General features: G+C 49.9%; 1 long non-coding RNA gene across 1 annotated transcript; it reads left to right on the top strand.

Moving 5' to 3' along the window:
• Positions 1–468: 468 nt before the first annotated feature.
• On the top strand, positions 469–6,594 carry LOC129200675 (uncharacterized). The gene is made up of 3 exons (XR_008575061.1): positions 469–554; positions 1,061–1,264; positions 6,368–6,594. It is a non-coding gene; the product is annotated as an uncharacterized LOC129200675 (long non-coding RNA).
• Positions 6,595–9,703: the final 3,109 nt, after the last annotated feature.

Raw genomic sequence — 9,703 nt, 5'->3', positions numbered from 1 at the left:
TTGGATAGAGATGATATGAAGATGAATTAAGAACATAAATGAATTCAGGTGGAATTTCTCTGTATCTGCTAAAATGCTGCCTTTCTTCTTCCCCTTGAGGTAGAGTCCATTTAGTGGAAGACTGTTCTCTAAGTACTGGAGACCTTGAGCGTGAACGGTATCTTCTGGATGGGGGTGCCCTTGCCCTTGAACGGTGATAACCATCTGACCTTCACCTGCAACGATTGTTACGACTCTTCCCTTCGCCTCTTCTTGGATACGGTGGCGATCGCGAGTGGGAACGAGAGTGGGAACGACTAAATGAGTGAGAGCAGGAGGCAGTGTGGGAGAAGCACTGCAGGGAGACTTGGACCTTAAAGAAACCCAAACAAACCGAGGAAAACAATAGAGGAAGTTAATTCAAACCAGTCCCTGGGCTGGGAAAGAAGGCCTAAATCTTGGGGGACGTCAAGTCTGGTGGCCTCCTGGAGAAGAAACAATTACCGTGAGAGATTTGGTGCTTCTAGAGAGCAGCGCCTGCCTGGAGTTTGGTCGTCAAAAACCTTTGCAGAAAGGTATGTTGTGAAGGAGCACCAAAATAGCTTGCTAGTGACTCACACCAAAGGAACTCACTCGGGGGGAAGACTGCTGCAGGAATTGTGGGCTGGCTGGTGTCAGGTGTTTCAAAGGTGCTATGTGGCCACAGCACCACTTTGCATGGCAGAAGGTGACGTGGTAACTTTTGGTAGGCTGATGATAGGGGTGAGACAGACCAGCTGTTGGATGCATATTTGGCCTTTCCCAGGTCTAGAGCAGCAGCAGCAGCAGCAGCAGCAAGCTGTAAGGCATGACAGCTTGGGAACGACTGCTCTGAGTTCTGTGTCAGGTTTTGCCACCAGGAGCATCTCATGACACTTGTCTCACCCCTGCCTGAGCATCCAGGGCCACCTTGGCCCCAAGTGTCACTGAATGGACAGGCAGCCTTGTGCCGGGTACCGCTGCAAGGCTGGGAAGTGGCAGTAACTCCTGCCCCTAGTCCTGCCCCAAATTCAGCCTCATGGCTATTCCCTGTCTCTCGCAGGTCCTTTGCAATCTACAGCACATGGGCAAGCAGCCTGAAGCACAACGCCCGACGCACAAAGCCTGGCTGTCTTCCTGCCGCCACTGGAGTCCCTTCCTGCGAGTGAGCTGCTCGCCCTCTTCTTTCTCTGCTCTGGATCTGCCACCACGAACTGAAGGGCCACTGGAGCTGGGGGGTCTACAGCCCTGATTTACCATTCCAGAGGTAAGGAGAGAAAGTGACCGTCCGAGGGTTTCATGGGGATGGGAGAGCAGAGCTAAAGGTAAAAATAGATTTCCTCTGATTTCCAATATAACCTACAAGTAATCCACAGAACAGAAGATCATCCTTTCACCTTTGGCTAATAAGAAAGCCTTGTCACCTTCTGATCATCTGCTGCCATTTTTTCCCCCTTTTCTCCTGGCAAAACTTGTCAAATTCACTTTCCTCTAACCTGTTCATGGTTTTGGTCAATCTGCTTGCTCTGAGGAATCTATTTCATGGACAAACTCTAACCAGTCCTGCTCAGCATGAAACTCGGGAGTCAAGAGCGCAGCCTGAAAACCGGTGACAACCCACTGACTTCAGTGCTAGAAAACTATTTTCTTGGACTTCACGCTTTTCCTATGCAACAGTGTGGTGGGTTGACCCTGGCTGGGGGCCAGGTGCCCACCAGAGCCGCTCTATCACTCCCCTGGTTTACCAAACAGGGGAGAGAGAAAAAGTCTAACAAAAAGCTTCTGGGTCGAGATAAGGACAGGGAGAGATCACTCCCTAGTTATCGTCACGAGCAAAACAGACTGAACTTAGAGAGGAAAGTCACCTCATTTGTTACTAAGCGAAACAGAGTAGAGGAATGAGAAATAAAATCAAATCTTAAAACACCTGCCCCCACCCCTCCCATCTTCCCAGGCTCAACTTCACTCCCGGCTTCAACCTCTGCCCCCCCTCAGCGGCACAGGGGGACGGGGAATGGGGGTTAGGGTCAGTTGATCACACGTTGTTTCTGCCGCTTCTTCCTCCTCAGGGGGAGGACTCCTCTCGTCGTTCCCCTGCTCCAGCATGGAGGAGTCCCTCTCACTGGAGACAGTCCTTCACCAACTTCTCCAACGTGAGTCTCTCCCACGGGGTGCAGACCTTCAGGAGCAGACTGCTCCAGCGTGGGTCCCCCACGGGGTCACAAGTCCTGCCAGCAAACCTGCTCTGGCGTGGGCTCCTCTCTCCACGGGTCCACAGCTCCTGCCAGGAGCTTGCTCCAGTGTGGGCTTCCCACGGGGCTACAGCCTCCTTCAGGTGCCTCCCCCTGCTCTGGTGTGGGGTCCTCCATGGGCTGCAGGTGGACTCTCTACACCCCCTCATCCTTCCTCCATGGGCTGCAGGGGGACAGCCTGCTTCACCATGGTGTCTGCAGAGTTTCTACATCTTCTCACTCCTCTTTCCGGCTGCAAAAGCTCCCTCTCTAACTGTTTTTTTCCTTTTTAAAAATGTTATCACGGAGGTGCTGATGGGCTTGGCCTTGGCCAGTGGTGGGTCCATCTTGGAGCCGGTTGGCATTGGCTCTGTCAGACACAGGGGAAGCTTCTAGCAGCTTCTCACAGAAGCCACCCCTGTAGACCGCCCCCCCGCCCCCCCCCCTCCCCAGCTACCAAAACCTTCCCATGCAAACCCAACACAAGGGTGCTGGAAGAACTGTGCCCGGCACACTTTGCCCACCTTCCTCTTCACTCTCCCCCTGGATCTTAATGCAGAAGGAGCTTTTGGAAACCAAAATTATCCTGCTCTTCCCAGGGTACGTTCCCAAAGTGTCTTCCTGAAGATAAGCCGTCCGCTAGCAGAGCCCTGGCATGGATGTTGCTATTCTGGTCCCTGCAGTAACAGGAACTGTTTGGCATGACTTGTCAGGACCTGCTTCATCCCAGACATGAGATCACAGTCTCATTTTTTATTGATAAATAAATACATTTCTTCCAGGGCTGGAGCCATGATGGAAGCATAACCGAAGGCTTCGTGAGTCTGCCGGCAGCCCGAGACCTCCTTGGTGCTGGGCAGGGGGAGAAGGTGCTGCAGGAGAGGATGGAATGTGTTGTCAGGCCAGACCTCCAGACCTGTCTGGAGGTGTTTGAGATCTTGGGCTCTTCCTCCAGCGCTGGTCTATTTGGGACAGGAACGGGCAGCAGTGCCGCACTGCCAGGCACTGGGACTGTGGTCCCTGTGTGTCCCTTTGCAGTGCCCAGTGCCTGATCAAGGGGAGAGAAAGGGCATTAGAGAAGACTTTAAAGTGTGGGGGATTGTTTTTGATATGAAGGCACCACTAAGGAAAGCTATATCTTTTTTTTTCTCCAAAGAAAAAAAAGGAGAGACTAAATGGGAGCACATCAACACATGCAAACCACGGCCTAGGGCACTGTGCACAAACATCAGCAGGCGTGCCAGGCAAGATGTAAATGAAATGTGGGCCCTGGTTTGCACAGAAAAAACCACAAGTGCAGAAAAGGGGGAGGGGGGGAGAAAAAGAGATACTGGGAAAAGAAAGTGCTACAGAAAAGTCAGGAGACCAGAAGGAAAAAACCAGGAACCAGTACAATAACAGGGAAAAAAACCCCAAAGCAACAAAAAACCCAACAGACTAAGAGAAAGCAAGAGGAAGAGAAGCCATTGCAAAGGATTATTGTTCTCGCCTGTTTTTTTCTTTCTCCATTACCTGAACCTGTCCCCAGGTGACTACAGGATTTCATTAAGTCACTGTGTGACCCCTAGAAGAGTTTTATGGCCCAGAACAGACCCCAGTGGCCATGATGACCCAAAGTCACTGGCCCACTAGCCAACAGATCTGCTGAAGCCCTGCCAGCACAGAGGACCCTGTGTCCACTGCTCTGAGCCCTCCAGGCTGCAGAGCAAGAGCCATCAGAGCTTCAGATGTTGCAGGGTCCTGGATGGGGTTTCCATTCCTCCCCTGGAAGGTGCTGCCCCTTCAGAGCAGAACAGGGTACAGGAGCATCCCTTAAAGCCGAGTTAAACGGCTGTCAGGAGCCCCTGGCTGATTTTGCAATGCAGGGGGCACTCGCGCGTCCCCTTCCATGGGCCGAGTGGAGCCCGGACACAGTTACCAAAGTACCAAAGAAGAGAGAGGGAAAGCATTTTCACTGTTACTTTCATTTATTTATTTATTTTTTACTTGTCCAACCTTGAAAAGAACGAACGAGACAGCTAGAAGGGGCCTTAATGCTGAAGGCCAGCACTCCTTCCTGGCAGGCCTGTGGTGGTCTGCCTCTCCAGAGGAGCGGCTGTCTCTTACGTCTTTGCTTGACACACTGCTGTTCTTCGTGTGCCGCCGTGGAGCGTCTGGCTTCCTCTGCAGCCTCCCGTCGGGCAGCCTTCTCGTCTCCAGGCCGAAGAGACCCCGTCTCCAGGCCCCAGGGACCTCAGTGGCCCGCTGAGGGACTTCTCCTGGCGCAGCGGCTGAAGCTGTGACGCCATGTTGTCTTGTCCCCTTTTCTCGGGGCTCAGTGCAGAAGAGATGACACCCCTTCAGAAGGGGTGAGGGGTAGGGCAGAGGACGGGGGACGGGAAGGAAGCCTGCAGGCCGGCCAGGCGCGGAGGGTCAGCCTCCCGGCTAGCGCCGAGCGCGGAGGCAGGGCCGGCGGTAGGGCACTGGCCGGATGACCCTACGGCACCGCGTCGATGGTGGTGTGGAGGGGAGCCCTGGCACGATGTTGTGGTGCCAGGGGAGCCATCCTGGAGGTGGATCCACCTCCATCGGCTCCTCCTCGTCTTCAGGTGGATCCACCTCCATTGGCTCTGCACCATCAGCTACGTGGAAGAGGACCGCGTAGCTGATGGTGCCTCCCCTCTGACGCAGCCTCTTCCTACGCGCCTCCTGCAGCTCCTCCTGTGGGCGCCCACACAGAGGTGAGCGCCCGCTCGCTTCGCATCGTTGAGCCTTCATTCTTCCAACTAGTGGGGAGTCTGAGGACTCGAAAGCTCAGCGAATGTGGGACAAGTGCTGGGGGGCCAGTATTTATAGGGTCCGGAACAGAATGTGGTGAGGTAGCTTGTGACATCAGGAGGCCACTGTGATGGCTATGCAAATCTGCTGCCATTTTTCACTTTCCTCTAAACTGTTTGTGGTTTTGGTCAATCTGCTTGCTCTGAGGAATCTATTTCATGGACAAACTCTAACCAGTTCTGCTCAGCATGAAACTCGGGAGTCAAGAGTGCAGCCTGGAAACTGGTGACAACCCACTGACTTCAGTGCTAGAAAACTATTTTCTTGGACTTCACGCTTTTCATATGCAGCAGTAAAGGAAGAAAGTATAAATTCCTGAACTGGCCGTAGCATTGTTGTTGCTCAAGCATGTATTGCACATGATAATGCACCTTTCTTGGATTTTGGTTGTTCAGATGAGGCGCCTCCAGCCTTTCTCTTTCTCCTTGGCACAGCTGAATTTCTCCTGTCAAAAGGAACAGGACTGTATTGAGGGAGGAGGTTGAATTTCTTCTCAGATTTTTCTTCCAACTGTGCTAAGCTAAAGGGCAGGCAAAACCAATCAAATTAAATGTAACTCCATTTCTGTAGAAAAAAAATAATATCTTGTTTAGGAGAGTGTGTGCCTATATCCATTCCTGTCTCCCTAATGTAGAGAGAGAGGGAAAGAGAGAAGCGCGCACACACGGTAAACATCATACTGTGAACCCAAGTTTGGGAGGAGGATGTACACTCCAGCTTCTGCATTTGTAACTCAGTACAAATTGATTAGTTGCGTATATTAAAATTAGAAAAAATACAGAAATTAGGAAAACAAGACCGTAAAACCCATAAATAAAGCAACCAATAACATGGTTTGTAAAGCCTCACATGAAAGTCCTACCACTGGAATGGAACCATTCAAAAAGAATGGAACAATTCAAAGCGGAGGAATCACAGAGTCACAGAACGGTAGGGGTTAAAAGGGATCTCTGGAGATCATCTGGTCCAGCCTGCCCTGGGAGAGCAGGATCACCTAGAGCAGGTTGCACAGGATAAGAAACATCACTATTGCTCCTGTTTGATATTTTTTGGCATGGCATTACTTGGTAGTAGTGTTTGACCTGGAAGCCTTGAGAAGCCCTAAGATGAGGGAAAAGACCACCAGTGGTTCGGTGGCATCTGCCACATCACAAAAGTCATGCTTATGAGCATGACCTTTCCGATGCCAAAATTATCAGCTTAGCCTTTCCATTTTCCTGCAGGCTATTTGAAATATGGTGAATGATACTTGAAGATGCATTAACAGTGGTTTTTAATATTGAACCAAATTAATTCAGAATCCTCGTTTTGCTTTGAGACAGATGAGTGAACCTACTCAGGACCCCACTGGAGTTAAGGGATCTCGTGCACTGCACTTTGCAGGAAGAGGGCCGCAACTTGCTCTCTTCCTGCCGTCACACATTCTCATGATTTCTTCATGCAAGGATTTGGGGGAATACACACGGCTCCTCCTTTCCACCATCTGCCTGAGAACTTCACCTCAGCGGAGGGGAGTTGTACCTTTTCTGCCGGAACCTGAAGTTCTCAACTTTCCAGGTGAGTAATTCTTTTCTTTTGGGTTTGTCCCACTGCAGGGCCATCGGACACACCCCTGCCCCCGCCCCAATATATCATCAATGTCTTGGTACATTTTAACTCTCCCCTCGGGGATGATTTCTGATAGTGCTGGGGCCAGGGCGTGATGTGCCAAGGTAGGCGAATGCCCATATCCTTGTGGCAAAGGAGTAAAGGTCTATTGTATACCTTCCCGTGTGAATGCAAATCTATCTCGGTCGCCTTCCTGTGGAGGAGCCATGAAAAACATCTCTGTTACATCAGTGGGGGCTAAAATGTTGTGGGACTGTTCCTGTATGGTGACAATCAGTTGGGCTGTATTAGGCACGGCCGCAATCAGGGGACCAGTGCCTGCGTTTAAGGGCCAATAATCGATGGTTAGCCGCCACTTCCCGTTTGGTTTGCAAACTGGCCACACTGGAGAGTTATCAGGGGGGTGAGTTTGAATAATTACCCCCTGTTCCTGCAGCTCTTTGATCATGGGAGCGATTCCATCTGTAAAAGAAATGTACCAGACGTGAGTTGCCCTAGGTTTGCTTTCTTGCAGCGCTGGATGCACGGGGGAATCAGCTCCGCCCAACGTGCACGCAGGTGATCACCAACGCACAGGTTATATAGACTCAAAACATACATATTCACCATTTTTCTCAAAAAAAGGCAGCCCTGTGAGAATCATTTCTTGGAATTCATTTACGTAGTCTCCTCCCCGTCACGCATGCTCAGTGATTTGAGTCGGTGGCCCTCAAGGGGTCTCTGGTGGTCGTCAGTGGTCGCGCAGCCGTGTTTGCTGGATGACCCTCTTCTTGCAGGCACGCGCAGTATCCTCGCCGTGGATGCACCTGTCCGTAACAGCTTACTTCATAAGATTAATATTCCCGGGCCTAGTGTCCGGTTGGGTAGGGACTGTACGTGGAACGTAGGAGCATTGTACATTGCCATGGTCAGTTAGCTTCATTACCTGTTACCTTGATTACAAACTAATTATTCCAAGCTAATCATTCTGTAGTTTCTGTCTCACGGCCTCTATGCCACCATTACATTTTCCCCTTTTTGGAAGTTTCCTTCCAGGCCTTGAGTAGCTTTCTGGTTAGCATAAGTTTTCTTAGAGCTAAGCTTCTATATTTTATACAGTTCCCTCCTTTTGGTTTTTTTTGCATCCCTGCAATTATTTATGCCTCCAAGCTCCTTGCAATTTTGCTATTATGCTAGAAAGACAGGGTATACAACATGGAAAAAATCACTGTTATACATACGATCCCTTGATACCAACAAGCATGATTTTGCAATTGCATAAAAAAAAAAAAAAAATTTCTGCAGGCACAATGAATACTGAGTTCCCTGTTCATCTCCATCCAGAAGGCTCGTTTTCACTGGAATATAAGTTCCAGGTACTGCTAAAACTCTCCCAAATAAAACTTCTGCTGGAGATACACCCACTGGTTGCCTCGGTGTGTTTCTAATGTCCCAAAGTAGTAAATTTAGCGCTTCTGGCCACTTCAAGCCAGTTTGTTTACAGGTTTTTAACTAATTTGGCTTTGATGGTCCTAGTCATCCTTTCTACTTGCCCTGATGATTGTGGGTGATAAGGTGTGTGCAATTGCATCTTGATGTTTCATGAATGCTAAATTTGCACTAAAATTGCGGCAGAGAAATGTGCTCCTCTGTCCGAGTCAATTATTTCAGGAACTCCGTACGTAGGTATTCTCTCTTTCAAGAGAGCTTTAAGCACCGCTTTTGAGTGGTTCTTTCGAGTTGGGAAAGCCTCCACCCAGCCCGAAAGCTGATCGACAATCACAAGTAAATAAGCATATCCCATAGCCCTAGGCATCTCCGCATAATCAATTTGTAGTTTTTGGCAAGGACGTGTTGCTGGAGGTCGCTTCCCTGCTGGTGCCTTAATTTTCAAAGAGGCATACTCTTTGCACAGTCGGCAGCCTTCGCAAACTCTCCTAATTGCAGTGTAAATCCCCGGTGTTGCCCACAGTCTCTGTACTCTCGAGGCTACAGTTTCAGGTCCACCATGGGTTTTCTCATGGTGCCATCGCGCCATCGGTATTAAGTACCTTTTTGGGAGTAATGGTTTCCCCCCTAGAGTCCCTTGTCCATTCTGCCGTTCGGCTCCCAGCTTCTCCCAGAGCTGGCTGTCTTCCTCGGGAAGTTCCTCGTACGGTTTCTGCATGTCTGGTAGTTCCAGGTCGAGTTCTCCGTGATGGGTCAGTGTCATTGCAAAGGTGACTTGTCGGGCTGCTGCTTTTGCAGCCTGGTGCGCGAGCGCATTCCCTTTTGCCAATTGATTCTCTTGGTTGGTGTGTGCTTTAATATCTGTCGCTGCTAGTTGGGATGGTAACTGAAGCGCTTCCAGGAGTTCTTTAATCTGTTGTCCCTGGGCGATCGTTTTACCTGCTGATGTGAGAAATCCCCTTTCTTTCCACAGCATACCTGTAGCATGGCAAACTCCAAACGCATGCTTAGAGTCAGTATACGAATTAACCCGTATTCCGATCGCATATTGTGCAGCTTTCGTGAGGGCGACGGTCTCTGCGCCTCGAGCACCTAAAGTGGGAGGCAAAGGTGCTGCTAACGATACCTTAGTTTCTGCGGTAACAGCAAACCCAGTGCATTTCCATCCTTCTTCACAATAGGAGGAGCCGTCGGTAAATAAGTTCATATCTGGGTTATCTAAAGGTTGATCTCGCAAGTCGTCTCGCGGTTTGCTTGTCATTTGGATTACCTGTTCACAGGCGTGTTCATCTTCTTCTCCATCCGTGGGCAGTGGCATTAAGGTGGCAGGATTCAAGGTATTTCAAGATCTTTCCAATCTTAAATTGTCAGCAAGCAAAAGTAGTAGTTCATATTTATGTGCTCTTTGTGGAGAAAGTGCTTTCTCGGCATATTGTTACAATAATGTTTCCACTTCATGTGGCACACAGAGTGCTAGGAGATGTCCCAAGACTATGTTCCGGCTTTTTTCTACTACCTCAGCAGCGGTAGCCACAGCTCTTATGCAAAACGGAGTTCCTCTTGCTGCTGAATCTAATGTGCAAGAATAATAGGCTATAGGTCTTTCGTGTGGCCCTAAAGTT

This window comes from Grus americana, unplaced genomic scaffold, assembly GCF_028858705.1.
Source record: "Grus americana isolate bGruAme1 unplaced genomic scaffold, bGruAme1.mat scaffold_397, whole genome shotgun sequence".
Classification (NCBI taxonomy): domain Eukaryota; kingdom Metazoa; phylum Chordata; class Aves; order Gruiformes; family Gruidae; genus Grus; species Grus americana.
Note: the sequence above shows the minus strand (reverse complement) of the source record. Positions and strands in the feature narration are given on the sequence as shown.